Source organism: Pecten maximus, chromosome 8, assembly GCF_902652985.1.
Source record: "Pecten maximus chromosome 8, xPecMax1.1, whole genome shotgun sequence".
NCBI lineage: Eukaryota > Metazoa > Mollusca > Bivalvia > Pectinida > Pectinidae > Pecten > Pecten maximus.
In genome coordinates, this window is record NC_047022.1 from 41,651,766 (window position 1) to 41,662,944 (window position 11,179).

Here is an 11,179-nt window from a genome sequence, read left to right on the forward strand (position 1 = left end):
GATATTTCATCAAGTATATAAATATCAATTGGGATGCTGCCTGCTGAGGTTCCACTGGAACCCCGGGGTGCACATTACTGGTTACATAGACTTTTAAGACTTGCCCCCTTGAGGTTCTACAAATAATTTGGAACCCTAGGAGGCATTTCTCTATTTTGGATATTTAGGGGGTTCACCGTCACCTCCAGCTCCTATAAAGCGGTGGCAAGGTGGATATCGGGTTTGGTGTTTTAGTGGGGCCCCGGGTTGGTGAAGGGGCATCCCCCCCGGACGTTTCAGGGGGAATGTTGTCGCCCTCAAGGTCCGTCTTCTCCGCCTCTGCCAGGGGAGCACCGACGGGCCCTGGGGACGAGGAAGTCTCCGACTCCAATTGAGGAGTCGGATTTGTATACGTTTTGGACTCCTCCGTCCCTGTGGACGGTGGAGTCCCTGAGGGTGAAGTCCCATCCACCGGCCATTTGGGGGTCGTTGGCAATGGGGCTTCGGGTTCTAGTAACCCTTGGACCTCCCTAAGGAGGTCCTCGAGCCCATCTTCCCTGTGGTGTATCTCTAGGATATCCATTTGTAGTCCTGCAACAGAATTGACTGAGAGTTGCATTGGATGGATCGGAATAGTAGCATTTTCTATCTATATACTCCTATACACCACCTGCATTTGTGCCTACACACACCACCTGTATTCGCTTGCCTAACTTACCTTCCCCCCTCCCGTAGTATAACCTAGTGTAGGAAGTAGTTGTCAAATCTACGGGGTTGTCTGGTTTGTCTCCCCGTACGCGTTATTGGTTTATTCTGGTCCCCCCTCAAAGTGCTATCGGGAGAGCCAACGGTATTCGGGCGGTTCGAGACCCCGGGGCCTGTTGATGGTTTGTTCGGGGACACCACACTTGGCGGTGTGTTACTACCGCTTCCGGGGTGTTTCCCCCCACGACTCGCCGTCGGAGCGTCGTTGTCCTCTCCTGAACTCGCGTTACACGGGTTTATGTCCTCCTCGTCCGAGGGTACTTCCGTCCGCGAGGGATCATCGTACGCGGCCTCCGGTAGGAGGTTGTGTCTTAGGCGGCGTAGCCATATGGGAAACGTATCCCCCGCGTAGAGCTTTAAGCGATCGTGGTGACAATACTTGGCCCCTCTTCGGTTCCTGATCTTGTAGACTGGGTGTTTGCATGTTTCCACTAGATATGGTCCCAGCCATGGCGGCTTGAGCTTGGAGCTCCTCCCGACCTTGGTGGATGAATCTCTTTTGTATACTATGTCTCCTACCCGAAATATGTTCTCTGTCAGTTTTGAGTCGTGATCTCTCTTCTGTCGGCGCTGTGTGCGTCCTAGGTGTTGTCGAGCTAGTTCGTGTATACGGGAAAATGACTCGGTGAGGTGCCTGACCCATTGGTGGGACGTCTCCGCCTTAGGCGGTGGTGAACCCACCATCAGGTCCAAAGGCTGAAACACCTCCCGTCCCAGCATTAGCATGTTTGGGGTGAATCCCGTGCTTCTGTTCTCAGTTGCGTGCATAGCCATCTTGATCATTGGGAGGTAGTAGTCCCAAGTATCATCCTGTCCCTGTATGCAACATCTCACCATCTGCAGTACTGTCCGGTTGAGGCGTTCCACCTGTCCGTTTGAGCTCGGGTGGTAGGGTGTTGTGCGGGTTTTGGTAATCTCTAGCAGTTGACACAGCTCGGTGAATAGCTGACTCTCAAAATTACTGCCTTGGTCTGTGTGTACCTGGAGAGGACACCCGAATGTGGACAGGATCTGTTCGACAAAACTATACGCGATGGTTTCCGCGGACTGATTCGGGAGCGCGGCCAACTCGACCCATTTAGTGAACTGGTCTACCATCATTAAGATGTATCGATTTCCGGCTTTGCTGGGTGTGAAAGGTCCCAGTATGTCCACATGGACCCTCTCCATGGGGAAACCTGCGTGGAAGGTTCCTAAGCTCGTTCTAGGCTTCCTAGTTTTCTTATTGCGGGTACATGTGGTACAGGAACGGACATGCAGTTTAGCATCCAACCTCATTGTGTGCCACCAGACATGGTGTTTCAGTCTTTTGTAGGTCTTGTTCTCCCCCATATGGCCCCCTACGGTGTGATCATGGGCACAGGTCAAGGCCATCGCTTGGAGCTGTTGTGGGAGAACCACCCTGGGACGTTGGTGTCCCTCTGGAACGACGTACAGCACTCTCTGCCTGATGGATAACATGGCGCGTAGCAACCACAAAGCTTTCACGGATCGACCATACGAGAACAGTTCTCCTTCTGTCGGTTCGATGTTCTGGTCTAACCAGTGGTAGACTGGCGCTATGCAGGGGTCCTGGGTTTGTTGTTTACCCAGGGTCTCACTGGATAATCCTTCCATCCAGTTAACGACTGTGTCAGGTCTTCCTGAGGGGTCTCCCTCATTGTCAGAGTCGTCCTCGTCCTCGTCTGAGGAGGTTGCATCCAAATGTGAGGCTGTCGCCCGCTTGATACTCCCCTGGAGCTCCTGGGTTTCCTGGGGGCAGAAATTGCGATGAGCAAGGGGGACTACGTCGTCTACATCCTCGCTGAACCTATCCCACTTCTGACACCAGTGTAGAGAAAACTGGTGTAGGGTTCTCACCAGCCTTCTCTAGTAGACTAATGAATGCTCCCGTATCCCAAAACCCATACAATACAGTGACGAGTACTCACGTTTAGTGGCTGTATGTGTGCATTGCAGGGTTCAGGATCAAAGAGACCGCTCTCTGACACCCCGCGGGATTTTATACTAGCTCACGTGCGGAATGAGCTCCAACCAAGGGAGATAACTCCCCCGATTTTCACTACAATATACACGTTCCGACCTTCCTTATTTCCGTATCGCCCTGTCTCATTATATGTACAATGTAGAGTTATCAAATACTTAGTAAAGGAATGTTGTCAAAATCATTGTCTAAATGCTTAAATACGGTACATGACACCTGGAACACTATACATGTAAATAGCTCTTCGTGTGCAATATAATTAATTCGTTGCTTTAACAATAGTAAACATACCACCTATTTTTTCTATATTGGCTTACCTACACATCACCAAAAAATAAAGTTATATATAGTCAGCTAAGACAACGTTTAGCTTGGGTAAATGTAACCACTGACTTTATGAGCGTATGATTTATGAACCATGGTTTAAACAGACATTGTGTATATCATTTCCTAGTACAATAGTTCAACTTCCCAGCTCAAAAAATATCGAAACATTGCATGTGGGTGTTTAGATTTGGAAGATCCTTTTACGATATCCAACCTTTACCTTATCTAAAATTTAACTGGAAGCAGAGACTTTAGTTGCAAAAAAAAATAATAATATCTGTACATCAAATAAATAAAAAGCTTTCTGTGTGCAATTCCATTCAATAGATTAACGTCAAGAGAACACAACAAAAACAGCCATTCGTCAGACAACCGGCATTGCACTGTTGAATCTAAAAACTTATCCCCGATTCGTTCATTCTAATTTGACATATTATTTCTAACTATTAAAAACCTCCAGATTTCCGTATTCTGTCAACACTTATCTTTGTTAGCTTTATTCCTATCTACAGTAACAGTAGACGTGACACGTGTTCACGAGCGTAATAATATCGTTCTAGATTGTCAGTGTATTAGTTCAATCTACCAGTGTATGATATCCGTCTACGGAAACTCTGTTTAGTTCAATCTATCAGTGTATATCCGTCTACGGATACTCTGTTTAGTTCAATCTACCAGTGTATGATACCCGTCTACGGATACTCTGTTTAGTTCAATCTCCCAGTGTATGATACCCGTCTACAGATACTCTGTTTAGTTCAATCTACCAGTGTATGATACCTGTCTACGGATACTCTGTTTAGTTCAATATACCAGTGTATGATACCAGTCTACGGATACTCTGTTTAGTTCAATCTACCAATGTATGATATCCGTCTACGGATACTCTGTTTAGTTCAATCTCCCAGTGTATGATATCCGTCTACGGATACTCTGTTTAGTTCAATCTACCAGTGTATGATACCCGTCTACGGACACTCTGTTTAGTTCAATATCCCAGTGTATGATATCCGTCTACGGACACTCTGTTTATTTCAATCTACCAGTGTATGACATCCGTCTACGGATACTCTGTTTAGTTCAATCTACCAGTGTATGATATCCGTCTACAGATACTCTGTTTAGTTCAATCTACCAGTGTATGATATCCGTCTACAGATACTCTGTTTAGTTCAATCTACCAGTGTATGATACCCGTCTACGGAAACTCTGTTTAGTTCAATCTACCAGTGTATGATATCCGTCTACGGATACTCTGTTTAGTTCAATCTACCAGTGTATGATATCCGTCTACGGATACGCTGTTTAGTTCAATCTACCAGTGTATGATATCCGTCTACGGATACTATGTTTAGTTCAATCTACCAGTGTATGATACCCGTCTACAGATACTCTGTTTAGTTCAATCTCCCAGTGTATGATATCCGTCTACGGAAACTCTGTTTAGTTCAATATCTCAGTGTATGATATCAGTCTACAGATACTCTGTTTAGTTCAATCTACCAGTGTATGATAACCGTCTACGGATACTCTGTTTAGTTCAATCTCCCAGTGTATGATATCTGTCTACAGATACTCTGTTTAGTTCAATCTCCCAGTGTATGATATCCGTTTAAGGATACTCTGTTTAGTTCAATCTCCCAGTGTATGATATCCATCTACGGACACTCTGTTTAGTTCAATCTCCCAGTGTATGATATCCGTTTAAGGATACTCTGTTTAGTTCAATCTCCCAGTGTATGATATCCGTTTAAGGATACTATGTTTAGTTCAATCTCTTAGTGTTATACCAACGCATCCATTATACAAATACACGACATATAATTATTATTATTGAAACATGTACAATACAAGCAGAACAAGATCATGTTTTCCTGAAGAGTAAGTGTCGTATCCGCCATCGATGTCATCCGCCACGTCAATCAGGATCGATTTCATGGATAATCACTTTCTCAGCTGACAACACCGAGAGACAAAACCAGTGTTCCTACGTTAAAGGTACTGGTTATTTCGTGGTTCCTTCCACTACTGAATGAGTTTGAATGGTCATATGAAAAATTGATTGAAGATGTAGATTTAAGGGTCTTGGTCATATAGAAGACAAAATATCTACAATGAGTAAAGTTATCATTACATACTACTTTATATAACAAAAATAATAAAAAGTAGATTTTTATATGAAATATTTTATTTTTGTAACGCAAAATAGTGTTAACATGTTATATGGAAAAGCTACAATGCATGTGTGTCAATACCGTAGCATTAAATACCCTATATAATGTATTAATGTATAAATACCCTACAGTGTATGCGGCACAAAAGTATGTACTTATTCAATACCCATGTGCATAAAAAGGACATTCTATATAACGAAAATTAATATTCCGCTGTAGACAAGACATCAGGTCACAGTTTATGTAAATATTCCGTTGTAAACAAGACATCAGGTCACAGTTTATGTAAATATTCCGTCATAAACAAGACATCAGGTCACAGTTTATGTAAATATTCCGTTGTAGACAAGACACCAGGTCACAGTTTATGTAAATATTCCGTCATAAACAAGACATCATGTCACAGTTTATGTAAATATTCCGTCGTATACAAGACTTCAGGTCACAGTTTATGTAAATATTCCGTCATATCAGGTCACAGTTTACGTAAATATTCCGTTGTAGACAAGACATCAGGTCACAGTTTATGTAAATATTCCGTTGTAAACATTGATTCCTCAACACAGAATACAAATATTATCAATGGACAAGTGTATACATGTAATAGTATAAAAGCATAAAGCATGTACACATACAGTAATGAGGTAAATTTTGATAAAATATAAAACTATAAAACTATAAAAAGGATAATGTAATTAGCGACATTTTGAGCGATGAAGAACTGACCCTGATATACGTTAAGTATATAAGTCATACAGCCGTTATTCACCGAGTCGTAAGTAACATCAACGTACCCAAAGGCAACATGCTTCTTTTTATGTCATTAAGTGATTTTTCTCAAAAATTCAAACTTGTTTTCAAATATTACAATAGAGCTTATATCATAAATTGTCGTTCGTAACATACTTGATTTGGGAAAGGCTAAACGTTTACCTGAAATATCACGTTGTTTTTTTTTAAACTGGCGTGCCATTTTAACACGGATTCTACATTAATCACCACACTGCTATAAACCTTTTATAAAAGTGGATCATGACACTTATACTCCCCATGTTACGCCACCATAAATATTCATTATCATCTAATATAATAACATTTGTAGAGGGGTTTATCATTGATTACAAACCGTTTGTTTATTTCGCAAATCTTTCTCAGCGCAAATGTACTGAGCACCTTAAAGGCCCTAGTTAGTAAGCATTGTATTCATAGGACGTACTCAGAAAATGGTAGCATCCATGGAAAATTGTAGGTAAAATAATTAAAGTATTACTTAGCAACAGATAAAAAATTAAAATCGCTCTCATGGCATGCATAGAACAAAAAAAACCATATTGTTTTACCTGATGCAAGTACATGTACGTTCAAATTATAGGAATGCATTTCACACATATACACTACAATAGTATTTGGTGGATGTTGTATTTCACGAGAAAATCAACAAACCATCTTCCATGTCGAAATATGTATTTGGAAACGTAATACAAAATGGCCTGGATGTTGGTTAATACAAATTACAAAATCACAAATAAATAAATCTGGAACGCAATACTTCAAATAACCGTTAATCTCACTAATATGTATAACACATGTATGGCAGGTGCGACACCCACAAAGGTTACAGTGGTCATAAGGGTGGGGATGAGGCTCCCCACTGGCGTCTTTGAGGGTCACCAAATACTCCTGAGATTTACCACTCACCCGTATCTTTCCGACTGAGTATTCTTCGACATGTTATGACCTCGGTTTGTGTTTCACACTACATGTACAGGCGACTGGAATTTTTACAATATCACTGATCCACTCATAGATGCCACGTGAAGTACATTGTTTCCGATATATGGTTTTGTACGTGTAGACAGGCCGACACGTGGTTTGTTCCCTACACTTGTCGTCACAGCCATCTACAGGTACACAGTGTGGACACCTACACACAGCAAAAGGAATGACTCTAGGTAACCGATCTTCGTCGTATGTAAACTTATAGTCGGAGGGACAAGTTGATAGCTGGCCGTTTTTTATCGATTCCGGACTTATTCTTTCCGGACATTTTTTGTTTTTAGATTGACTGAAGACATTTTCACTGTTTAATCCAATTTCCTTGATGTTCGGTGATTCATCAGTTCGCAGCATATGAAATAGTGGACCGAATGCGCGATCCATATATTCGTCTTTCACCTCGCTGAATCTGGGTTCTTCTGGGTATCGACTTCCAACACAGTCAGAAGCCTCTATTACACTTACGATGTAGCATAGAATCATGGAATGTAAAATGGGGATTTCCTGAAAGGAAGAAGAAAATTAAAGTCAGCAGCGTTATCTTTTATAACCAAATATCTACATACTTTGAAGTTGGGTTCCCAAGTATTTACGCTGGATTTCGTTTCAGTGATAATATTTGATAATTTCCTTTTTCCTGGCCTTCTTCCCAATTTGTGAATGAACGTTCACTATAAAGTACTCACTTAACATACGACTACTCGATGTGTCAAAAAAAAAAAAAAAATATACGAAAAAAAGTATAAAAACAATAAAAAACGTTATGTAAATATGCAAATATGCCATCTTGTTCATGATTGAATTGTATAAATTCTTTTTGGGAAGGGCTTCTTATCAGTTGGACAACGTGTGTCCAATCCTATTGTATATATGGATGCAAATAAAATATGTTTAAATCAATTATCAATATATTTGGAAGGAAACAATCACATGACAGCAACATAGGTTTAATCATAAAAATATGAATGTGACATTTAAAAACAATTGTTAAGACGTGAAACAATAATATGAAATATTTTTGTTTTATTTTCTTGATTTGCCCCATACTTTATGTTAACGTATAGTTTAAAAGACACATATACGTAACTCCATGTCGTCAATATTATAGCTTTGATCAAATTAGCCATTACATTCATCAATGTTAATTATGTTCATGTCAATATTTTGCCTTCGTTTTCTCCCTAGATTTACGATTTCGTCCACTCGTTTTTTCCCTTAGATTTACGATTTCGTCCACTCGTTTGTTTACGATTTCGTCCACTCGTTTGTTTACGATTTCGTCCACTCGTTTGTTTACGATTTCGTCCACTCGTTTGTTTACGATTTCGTCCACTCGTTTGTTTACGATTTCGTCCACTCGTTTGTTTACGATTTCGTCCACTCGTTTGTTTACGATTTCGTCTACTCGTTTGTTTACGATTTCGTCCACTCGTTTGTTTACGATTTCGTCCACTCGTTTGTTTACGATTTCGTCTATCGTTTGTTTCTGTCTGTTGTATCGTTATCAAAATCTCCAAATCAATAACGTAAATGTTAACACAGAGGGAAAGCCATCGAGATATAAATTTTTGTTTCAATTTAGAAACATAATAAGCTGTGACAATTACTTATTTATGCTGTGGAATACAGTGTATAATGAAAGATGACTAGACACGTCATACCATTGTTATAAACAAAATACATCGTAGTACGGATTCAATTGACTAACACTCGCACGGTTTGCTGTGCTATCCTGCATGTCTTGTAATGTAATCTGTAATTAGCGGCAAATAAGTGCCGATCACAAGCATGAGATATATATATATATTGTAATAATAATATTGATTGATGTTACTATTATATCATATTATTGCTTTGTTCATTCTCCTGTGGCCAATTTAACATTTTGTATATATGTAAATATCCTGTATATCATATGTTTACACTGATGAGTCGTAAGACTCAAAGTAATAAATGAACTTGAACTTGAACTTGAACTTGCATGTCTTGTAATTTGGTATACATGTATAATTTTTGTTTTAGTGTTTTTTATACTATTGCCTGTTTTTATGATAAATTTGTTTGAGATATATATTTACAGAGATATATATTTACATGATATATATTTACAGAGATATATATCTACATGATATATATTTACATGATATATATTTACATGATATATATTTACAGAGATATATATTTACAAGATATATATTTACAGAGATATATATTTACAGAGATATATATTTACATGATATATATTTACAGAGATATATATTTACAGAGATATATATTTACATGATATATATTTACAGAGATATGTATTTACATGATGTATATTTACAGAGATATATATTTACATGATATATATTTACATGATATATATTTACATGATTTATATTTACAGAGATACAGAGATATATATTTACAGAGGTATATATTTACAGAGATATATATTTACATGATATATATTTACAGAGATATATATTTACATGATATATATTTACAGAGATATATATTTACAGAGATGTATATTTACATGATATATATTTACAGAGATATGTATTTACATGATATATATTTACAGAGGTATATATTTACAGAGGTATATATTTACATGATATATATTTACAGAGATATATATTTAAATGATATATATTTACAGAGATATATATTTACATGATGTATATTTACAGAGATATATATTTACAGAGATATATATTTACATGATATATATTTACAGAGATATATATCTACATGATATATATTTACATGATGTATATTTACAGAGATATATATTTACAGAGATATATATTTACATGATATATATTTACATGATGTATATTTACATGATGTATATTTACAGAGATATATATTTACATGATATGTATTTACAGAGATATATATTTACATGATATATATTTACATGATATATATTTACATGATTTATATTTACAGAGATACAGAGATATATATTTACAGAGATATACATTTACATGATGTATATTTACAGAGATATATATTTACATGATATATATTTACAGAGATATATATTTACATGATATATATTTACATGATGTATATTTACAGAGATATATATTTACATGATATATATTTACAGAGATATATATTTACATGATATATATTTACAGAGATATATATTTACAGAGATATATATTTACATGATATATATTTACATGATATATATTTACAGAGATATATATTTACAGAGATATACATTTACATGATGTATATTTACAGAGATATATATTTACATGATATATATTTACAGAGATATATATTTACATGATATATATTTGCATGATGTATATTTACAGAGATATGTATTTACATGATATATATTTACAGAGATATATATTTACATGATATATATTTACAGAGATATATATTTACAGAGATATATATTTACATGATATATATTTACAGAGATATGTATTTACATGATATATATTTACATGATATATATTTACATGATATATATTTACAGAGATATATATTTACATGATATATATTTACATGATATATATTTACAGAGATATATATTTACATGATATATATTTACAGATATACATATTTACATGATATATATTTACATGATGTATATTTACAGAGATATGTATTTACATGATGTATATTTACAGAGATATATATTTACATGATATATATTTACAGAGAGACAGAGATATATATTTTCATTATAATTATGTCTATAACCATTTTACCTTCCGTGTCAGCATATTGACGGGTAGTATTGTTTTGTGACACGCCGCTAATTCTGATGTCTTTAAAATAAGTTACTGCTTCTTATACTAATATAAGCATTATTCATGCTGTAGTTTTGGGGAATTTAAACATGCTGGGATGTTGCATAAGTATTTTCCGAGGGAATATTTTACTTCCAGACATTAAAATGTCAAAGTGTTGCAATTACAGGTCAAATATAAAGATTTTTTTCTGTTTGTCAATTTATCTCATGACATCTTGTAAACAACACGCCAGTAACATTGTGTATGAAAACGATGACTGTATTAAATGAGTAAGGACACAAAATCGGCCACGTACGACCTTCTAAACGGTAGATAGGTGTGTAGGTGGTATACTTCCGTCCGTAAACTGATCCTTAACTTCCTCATCAGCGGTATAACATGAAAACATGCTCTGTTGATTCCTT